Source organism: Mytilus edulis, chromosome 6 (assembly GCF_963676685.1).
Source record: "Mytilus edulis chromosome 6, xbMytEdul2.2, whole genome shotgun sequence".
Lineage (NCBI taxonomy): Eukaryota > Metazoa > Mollusca > Bivalvia > Mytilida > Mytilidae > Mytilus > Mytilus edulis.
In genome coordinates, this window is record NC_092349.1 from 32,458,323 (window position 1) to 32,468,796 (window position 10,474).

Here is a 10,474-nt window from a genome sequence, read left to right on the forward strand (position 1 = left end):
CCCACATTCGTCCTGTGCTGTGAGATTAAATACCGTCGGCGGTGCTTCCTGGTTTTGGGAAATTGTACCCTGTAGCTTTACTGCTGGATACTACATATGCGAGTACAAACTGGTAAATTAACCCTTGGTTTAGCTTTTAATTTGAAAAATCGATGTTCCATTTAAGAATTTTATATATAACTTCAACAACATCATGAAAAAAATACAATACATGTCACAGACAGGTTACAATCGCCTGGCATTCGATACTACTATATAATGATTTATTTGTCAATAAAGTATTGATACATTTTTGTACTTGTACTGGCAAGACCAGCAAGTTTAAGCAGGATGACTATAATTTCACTACCAATCCAATGGTGAAAATCTGAAAATACAAATATAAATCATTTTACAATGTGTTCAATGATAATTTAAGTCCATTACAAATACGGATAAACAGTTCAAAGATATATAAAGCTGTTAATGTTCTTAATAATTATAATACATAGATGAATATTCTTGCACACGTCGGGTTATGTCGAAATTAAATTGTGTAATCGCAAATACGAACAGTTTGAACGGTTAAATGATCATAGTTTTTTTACAACATAGGAAAATATATTAAAACAGTTCATCGTTAATGTAAAGACATACTTTGCATGTTTTTAAAGTAACTCACGCTGTGGTTTGCCACGAATTGTTCTTTTGGACAACGTGTCCTCTGAATGTTCCATGCAGTTGTGCACACGGCCTTTTGAGCTGTTTGTTTTCGTCACTCAGAAAAGAGGGGAAGGTAACATAGGTTCCTACACTGTCCTGTATAAAAATCCTAAAACTTGCAGTGATGTACGTAATGAAACATAAACATTGATCACATGAAGAACAAATGATGAATGAGTTACAGAACACTCCGCGTCTGTGGTCTATCTGACATCACTATTCAATCATTAAAACAAAAAGAATAAATATATAACGACAGTCCAAAGTTCCACTTATATGAACTAAGAAGTAATACAACGGGACCTAGGTATTTGACCACTTCTATCCTAGACAAGGCGGTCTTTCCGACGAGATCGCGTCAATTTAAAATCTAGTTCTATGGCTGTAGTTCTGATGAAAGAATCTCCTTTCGACATCGATATGCAATCCAACGAGGACATCTCGCAAAACGGACACTTTCTGTTACGGTTACGGCATACAGTAGACCAGTCGATGCCATGTTCCTTTTCTCTGTGATTTAAGTCAGAATTGTCTATTCTATTTTTCTTTTGTCCTTGCATATCCAAAGGCGAATTGAAGCTGTACTTGGGATATGAATGTTTTCGGATGTATACACTTTTTTTTGTCGGTGTTCACTTGTTGTGGTGTCGCTTCTGAAATGGACATGTTGGTTTCTGAAAATCTGGCGATCGAAGTCGCTGATTTCGTTTTCGGTTGCCCATGTAAACGGGGATAATGTTCAAACGAATCTGTTTGAATTCCATTTGACTGGGCATTTGTTTTGTAACACTCAGGTAATGTCTTCTTTGTATGTGGTTTCACAACACTGCAAGTTGGATTTGTTTCCTTTGTAGTGAGTTCAGGGAGAACATGTTGCTTATCGGAGCGTATTTCACCAACGATAATCAAACCCATGTTTAACTTTTGCATAAATGTTACCCGTGGTGGTCCTAGCATTGAACAAGGACGTGATGTGCCTCTATTAAGTTTCTTCCAATGAACAGTTAGGATTTTACATTTTCCATCAATCGATAGACTATTTTTTTGCTGTTCTTGCAAGTGTTGATATTGCAGTATATCTTCAGGTGTAGCAATTTCGTTCTGATCGTTCAGGCAGATTGAATCTAGTATTGAGGAATTCAGGAGTGGGGAGAGAACGGTTGCTTTGGTCGTCAATAATTGCATACGTGTCATGATTATTTTCGTGAAAGATACTCACAATTATCTTGGCACAAGATTTACTACTGTTGCCATCTTTGCAGATATATTTGCAAGTTGAACTAACAGAGGTTAGCTTGGTTTCAGCTAACTCAAGTTGCTCCCAGACGTAGGGTGTATCAATAAGCTCCCCTCCGTCGACTGATGAAGGCGTTGAAGGCGATGCACCTTTAGGCCACTCCATTTGTGTGTAATGCAGTGATGTGTTTTAACTTCCGAATTCATTGCAACTGATAATTGCGTTGCAATTACGATTTCTGTGCATAGTCAAATCACAACATTTGTAACATAGATTGTTTTACTTCAACAGTTTCTTGTGTTCCTCGATTGATTTGGCACGGAACGCTCGGTGTTCGTTTGATGTATGCTTTGTATTATGCAAAATGCAACGACCCTGTTGTTCACTGATGTCTCCAGGTTGCTGATCAATTGCTGGCTTATGCACATAGAGGTTAGAATATGTGTGAGGTGTGAACTTTGGCGCAGCGTATTTTGTACTTGGTGTGACTCTTGACCCAAAAATGAACCCATGATCGTTCTTAATTTTGTTAATTTTCCTGATGAACACAGAGAATTCTGTGAAAAGTGAAAAGGCAACTTCATATTAGACTTGTATCTTGAAGCACTTGTTATCCTCTTTTCTCGGAGTCCGTATGGTAATTTTTCCACAATAGTATTTATCATGACGAAGAGTCGAAATAAGCACGCAAACATCCTAGCATTGGATTTTCCTTGTGATATTCTATTTCTGATAGAATATCACACAAGTTATATAGACGTGCGCTATCTCTGTTCATCAACGTAGGAAAATAAGCAAGTTTGCTTGTAAGAGAAGCCTCCAACATTTCTGGAGCACCATATCGCTCATCTAGTCTCTGCCATAACCTTTGTAGGTCTCTTGTTGAGTTGTTGACGTTTGATGCCCTAATTGTCATGGCAGGTTTGGCAGACTCTGACCTCAGCCACTTAATCCGTAGGTTGTGTTTCGAGTTCGAAACTTGTAATTTGTCTATGACGTTTTTAAAGCTTACTTTCCATGTACGGAAGGATTCTGCACGGTCCTTAAAGTTTGTTTACCGGGAACACAACAGGTCCTTACTCAGTAGAAATATCCGACGTTGGATTGACTATTGCTGGTGTGCAACAGTGAACTCTTCTATTACGCCTTGTTATTGGTGTTCAGCAGGGAACTCAACTGAAAGGCTTAGTTGTTGTATGCCGGTAACTTTTCCCAGATCTGGGATTATTATAACTTCCGGTGACTTAGTATCAGAAGGCAAGACAACAGATGTCTGTGACGGCAAGTTCAGTGCCACAGATGGCACGAACGCTGGTGCTTCATGATTCAGCTCAACCTTAACAGGAATTCGTTTTATCTTTTGAGGTCATGTTACTTCCTGTACAGCACGTGGTACATAATTCTTATTGACGAAATCTTGAACACGCTGGAGTGGGTCCTCTGTTTCGTCAGAAAGATTGCTAAATGCTTGGCTGCCAAAGTATTTCAGGATACGAGCCGCGTCTTCTGCGGCTTCAGCCTCACTCTGTGCTATGAGGAGGTTCAAATTGGCCTTTAGTTCCACCCTTTTCCGACTTACTCGTGCTGCCTCTTGTTCTAGTTGAGCTTTTCTGCGTATGGCCTCTCGTTCTAGTTGAGCTTTCCTTTGTGCTGCCTCCTGTTCCATTTGAGTTTACAGGAACGCAGACTCTTGTTGCATTTGAACTTTTCTTTGTGCAGCCTCTTCTTTCATTTGAACTGCTTTACGTATGGCTACTTGTTCCGTTTGAACTTTTTTTACGTAAAGCTTCTTGTTCTGCTTGAATGGCTTGTTGCTCCATTTCGGCTTTGATTTCAGTTTGTCTGAACAAAGCCTGTTCCTATTATAATGCCCCCTGTTTAATGATCAATGCATGTTTTTTCAGTAAAGGCTATTTTTGACTTAGCAGTTTCTGCATTGGTACGCTTCCTCAGTGCAAGGCTTGACATATCGGAGGCATTTGAACTTCCGCTATGAGAATTATGCTTAACCATAGATGTTCTTGTTTTGGTGAATTTAGCCTTTGTTAGTGCGAGGCGATACTCGCGTAGGGTTTCTATTCTAGACAGTCAAATTTCTTGGGATTGATTACATATGTGTCTATGTTCTTAAGACGTTCTGGTCTTCTTTATAAAGTTCAGGTACTCATATGTGCGCTTGCGGTAATGAGTACAGGCTTGTAAGATTTTGTCCTCTGCCGTAAGCATTTGTTGGAGCTCATTAATAGGAGTGGTCATTTCTAATTACTGCAATTCTAAATCTGACCGAAGGGCCTCTAGTTCCTCACAGAACTTGTCATGTTTCTCTGTGAATGCTTCATGTCCTTTTTCAGTGAGATCAAGCATTCGCTTGGACTCGGGATTATCATCTAACTGTGTTGTATTAGATGCATTTTCTAATAGTTCTTTAGAAACATCTCCCTCTGGGAGATGAACCTCGTCTTGCTGTTCCACGTGAATGGGATCCATTATGACTCAACGTTGTTGGGTTACTGCCTAGTACACACAAGTTATGTAGTCCACTGCCAGTGTATAGGTATGAATGTTGCTACGTCGTTGTTCCTTTTCTGGATATATAAAGACAGGTGGTCGTCAATTTACTAGCAGGAAACGTTGTCATTGAAACTACGTTATGGGTCGGCTGACTGTCGTGGAGTGGCGTACAATATCCAAGAAAAACAACAGGCAAGTTGTAGCTTTTTCACTGTACTGGCCGGACTAGCGAGTTTAACCAAGATGACTGGGTTTATGTAAAGATAAAACAGTCAGGAGCTGACATTTATTTAACTACCAAACCTAATGGTGAAACTCTGAAAATACAAATATAAATACAATTTAGCAATGTGTTCAATGATAATTAATTAAATCCATTAAAACATGTAAAAATACGGAACAACAGTTTTCAGATATATAAAGCTGATAATGTTCTTTATAATAATAAATAGATGAATATTCTTGCACACGTCGGTTTCTGTCTGAATTAAATTGTGTAACAGCAAATACGAACAGTTTGAACGGTTAAATGTTCATAGTTTCTTTATAACATAGTAAAATATATTAAAACAGTTCATCTCTGATGTAAAGACAGCATTGTAATGTTTTAAAGATAACTCACGCTGTAGTTAACAAGGAATTGTTCCTTTGGACAACGTGTCCGCTGAATTTGCCTTGCAGTTGTGCACACGTCCTACAGGGCCGTAACTAGCATATTTTAATAGTGAGGCAAGGTATATTCGCCGAGCGGAGGAGCGGAGCGAGGCAAAAAAATTTGGCGAGGGGTCTGGGGGCCGATCAAGGCCCAAGAAGTTCTGATAAATTGATCAGAGCTTGATTGATATTTTTTATAGATGATTTGATACTGGGAAATTGGTGGTCCTACTTTAATTCAAATCATGTCAGCTATCTAGACAATTGTATTTTCAAGCCAGTTTTGTATTCTTTGATATCAAGTTCAATTCTCCATGCAGAAACGGACATTTTTTTCTGTGTCCAGTATCATCGTATATTCTTTCTCGCATGTCTGGACATCGGTGGACAGGCAACATTGCAAAACCACACGTTTACAAATGAAAATCATCACTCAGACTATAGTCACACAGACTTTAAAAACTAAAAGTAAAACAGAAACATTGATCACAAAAAACCTGCAGGGGCGACATGATGTCATAAGAGAGTGAAGAGAACTTGCTTCTTGCAAGACACTTCCCGTGAAAACAATTTGATATGAAGATAATATTTTGTTTCATTTTTATTTAATTTCAAACATGAGGCATTTGCCTCATTTGCCTCAATGTAGTTATGGCCCTGGCCTGCCGAGCAGTTTTCGTCACTCAGAAAAGAGGGGAAAGTAACACGGGTTCCAACACTATCCTGTATAAAAACTCCAAAAACTGGAACACATACAGTGATTTACGCAATGACAAATAAACAATATAAAATATTGACAACATGAACATGATGAAGTACAAATGATGAATGAGTTCCAGAGCAGTACTCTTATTCGTACAAGTGGTAATTGCCGAAACCCCTGGTTAAGATGAACCTATTTAAGCCGTTCGGCCACCAAGATACGCAATAGAAGTAAATATAATAAACATTTTGGTAACATTGTTTAGAAAATTAACAATTTGATAAATATCACTCTTTTTATTATATATTTACTGACATATCGTGACTATTTAAACTAACAATTGACTATCAGTTTTCCCGTTTTCTCTGAGAAAATATTGAAGCAATAAGGCTGTTCAATTTAAGTTTTGACATTCTTATGATTATAAATTTACTGACATATCGTCAAGTTTGATTATCTTAAACTAACAATTGACCATCAGTTTTCCCGTTATCTTTGACAAAATTTTGAAGCAAAAGGCTGTTCAATTTAACTTTTTACTTTGCAAAAATGTACTGATGGGAGTTTATCGCTGCATTGAACATTGCTTATTGTCATCTCTGGTATTTTAAGGAAGATACGTGGTATACCGCCATCTTGGATTGTACGATCATAGTACAAAATCGGTCTAGTTATTTTGCCAAATCTGCAAATTTGGAGATAGATTTGCAATTTAATGGTTAAGAAGGTTTCTTTATATCAAGAACACTTGTTAATTTATTGTATTATTTAAAATATTTTTAAAATATCTATTTATTTGGTTTTGAAAATCATTTTTTTCAAATGGGCCATATAAGGGGAGATAACTATGCAAACATGTATTGATGGGAATTTAACGCTGCATTGAAGATTGCTTATTGTGATCTCTGGTATTTTAAATTGATAATATTGGATACAATCAAATTAAGAAATAATTCATGGAAGCCATAGATTGTTGGAAATTTACACATGGCCTGGGCCGTGATATTCGAATTTTATCCTGAGCGTTAGCGAGGGATAAAATTAACGAATATCACGGCCCAGGCCATGTGTAAATTTCCAACAATCTATGGCTTCCATGAATTATTTCGATTCTAATAGGACAAATACGGTCATTAGAAAACTGAAGCGATGTATGCTGTGTATGTGGCTGTTCTTTTTTTACTCCCGGTTCGATAAAACTCAAATATTCATAAAATCTGTAGCTTGCATGGATTGTTTAGTGAATTACCGCTAGAAAAAAAAATCTGTTTAATTCTTTAAATTCACAAACCCAACATTTGCCATTTTTAATCTACATGTTTTTCTCGTAAGCTACCGTCAAATCCAAAGTTGACATTTTGTAACTAAGGAGCCGCCATGTTGACTTGCTGAAATCAGTAAATATGCGAAAAATGCAATAGAATAGAAAATAAAACAAAACCTACCTTACAAATCAATTTTAATACAATATTATACGAATTTCGATGGTTCACTTTTCAGAAAACGTTCAACTGTAGCGTTTTCATTTGTATGACGTCATGTTTTGAAATGACTTAAATGCGTCGAAAACATTAAAAGACTTTCGCGGAATTTTATTTTAGTTTTATTTTGTTGATTTCTCCGAGCTCTTGTGCATTACTTCTTTTTATTATGCATCCGAATTAGAATAAGTTATTTTGTCTTTTTTAACTGCAATTTAAAAAAAAATAAAATCGGCAAATGGTTTACAAATAGGTTCCAATACATGTGGATTTACGTGGCCGGGAAGTATATTGTAACAGTCATTATTATGTATATCTCTGAGTCTGCGCTAAGTATAGATATATGGAGAATTTTATCACGGTGTTGTTTACAAAGCGAAAGAAGCACGTCATATTAGAATCAATATTATACTCGATTCCGTTTATTATCTCATATGGAAGCAAAAGGTGCTTCTCTACTTGCAATCTTTTGTTATGGTATGTTTCCTTTTTTTAGAAAATTTCAAATCAAAATATATATGTGGGTGAATTGACGTGAACCAATTAAATTTCTTGATAGTGAAAGGCGAATAAATTGAACTCATTTTCATTTGATAACTGAACCAGCAAACAAGAGAACCAGATACTATTAGTTATGTTCCTTATAATTAAACCCACGCTTAAAACAAAATGGGAGTCTACTGTTTCACCTCTGTCTGTTCGTCCGACCATCCATCCATCCGTCAGTCCGTCCGTCCAATATATATCTTTCTCAGGAACTACAATACTAGGATTTCTACAGTTTGGTTTCATGGTTTATATAAGTCAGTTATATCGTGTGATTGGTTTTAAGATTCATCCCTCAACAACTTCCTGTTTACCGATAAACTCATCATATATATCAGGATTAAAATTTTATATTTACGCCAGACGACGAGCACTTGTAACACTTTACTCATGGTAGACAAATTGAAAATTGTCAGCACGCTATTCTTAGGAATTGCAATACAATGATTTCTGGTATTTGGTTTCAGGGTTATTATAAGTCAGTTATACTGTGGTGTGCGTTTCATCACTTAACAACTTCCTGTTTGACGTATGTTTGTTGCAGGCGGGGGTGAGCAATAGCGCACAGAATCACTTGTTGACAAACATTTTCTAACCTGTACAAATATATATCATGTGATCTCCATTTTAATCAGATAGTAGTTATTTGTATTTGTCTGTTTATTTATAGTATTGTGTTTTTCAGAGAGTTTGTCCATAGAGAGGATGCATGCCATTGCAGTACTTGATGAAATAAAATCATTCAAGCAGATTTTTCTTTTCTTTGAAAAATGAAATAGAAAGGATATATCAATGCAAAATGAACAAAACAAAAAGAATCAATTATGAGAGTATCAGCTTCTTTTCCACCAGGGCATTGGTTGGTATGATCATGCCATGCCATGCAGTTATGAGTGATTTAATAGTACGTCGAATTCGTCTTGATATCAATAAGCTTGACTTAAATTAGTGTGGCACGTTTAATTTTCATTACATTTGGCAACAACTTTAATTTGACACTTTGTCAAAAATAAGAATACAAATCCGAAAAGCTTGATATTTATCAATGGTACCAAACCTATGATTTTATACGATATACGCGCGTTTCGTCTACATCAGACTCATCAGTGACGTTTAGATAAAAAAAGTTTTAAAGCCAAACAAGTACTAAGTTGAAGAGCATTGAGGACTCAAATTTCCAAATTGTTATGCCAAATACCGCAGAGGTTATCTATGCCATGTATGCCTAGGCTGAAACAAATCCTTAGTATTTTGAAAAGGTCAAACTCTTGTTAATATGAAATTATAAAAATGACCAAATAAGTGATATTATCGTCAACACTGAAGTGCTGACTACTGAGCTGATGATACCCCCGGGGACGAAATATCAACTAAACGTTCAGCTGATTTTACATAGTTATCTCCCCGTAGTGTTACATGTATGTACCACCTTAATCGAGGAGAAAATTAAAGAATTGTGACCGCGACGATAGCATATATTCGTAATCAATGTTTACACTCATATTCTAAAAGGAGAAATTAAGCCATGATTGCAATTGCAATGCTTTCAATTGCAATCATTACAAAAATAAACTAAAACAAATCACTTGGTTCATAAAGCTTCTTTATAGGGAACACACTTATGGAAAATGAAAATAGAAACTTATAAGACAAATAATTCATACATGCGAGCTGCTGGAATAGTTCAACAAACAAAAGAACAGAGAGCTAGAATTGTGTCTTTTATCAAATAGGTATTTACATTGTGTTAAGTGGTTGTCGATTGTTGATGTGGTTTATAAGTGCTTTCTCGTTCTCGACTTTATATGGATTAAACTGTTGGTTTTCTCGTTTATATAGTTATACATTTGTCATTTTTCGGGCCTTATATACATTGTTATATTTGCTGTTTGGTTTAATTCGTGGCTGGGAAGACCGAAATTTTACCTTTAATGGCTTATTTTTAAAACTTGTGACTTGCAATTACGATGTAAAGTTAGCAGCCGGTTCGTTATTCGATATTCGATATTTGATATATCTAACCGGCTGCTATTCAAAATTAAGTTTAAAATCATGAAAAAAATAAATACGTGATAACATTAAAAGCATGATTTTCATAGTTAAGACGACTGACAAGATACGTAGGAAATCGTTTAATGACCTCTTCAAGCTGTCCTCGAATATAAACCCTTTTCTAAATTGCATATTTGTCTTTATGTTATTAAGATTTTTATCAATAAAATACATTCATTGATACAGTTTTTTATATAATATTTCTTACACTTCCTGTCTTCCATGTTTACGGAGCGCCCAAAGTGCCAGTTGGATATTCAAAATATTTAGCGAATTTTACTAAATCATAGAGTCTGTGTATATAAAGGTTGTATTAGAAAGATTTCTCAGAATAATGTCATCTTCGATATCTATGGAGGGCTTAGATTGTCACTTTTCAGCTAAAAATTGTCGAAATTTCAGGACAAAGGGCACAGAGCAATGGTGAGAGCCCCCTGATATCTCACTATTTCTAATATTATGCAGACATTTAGTCAATGGGTAGATACACACGTGACTAAAAGGAATTTGGGTACACTTCCTGTCTTCCATGTTTACGGAGCGCCCAAAGTGCCAGTTGGATATTCAAAATATATAGCGAAGAACTAC

General features: G+C 36.1%; 1 long non-coding RNA gene across 1 annotated transcript; it reads left to right on the forward strand.

Annotated features, from left to right (window-relative positions):
- Positions 1-8,585, forward strand: LOC139526060 (uncharacterized). The gene is made up of 2 exons (XR_011665109.1): positions 1-112; positions 8,520-8,585. It is a non-coding gene; the product is annotated as an uncharacterized lncRNA (long non-coding RNA).
- Positions 8,586-10,474: the final 1,889 nt, after the last annotated feature.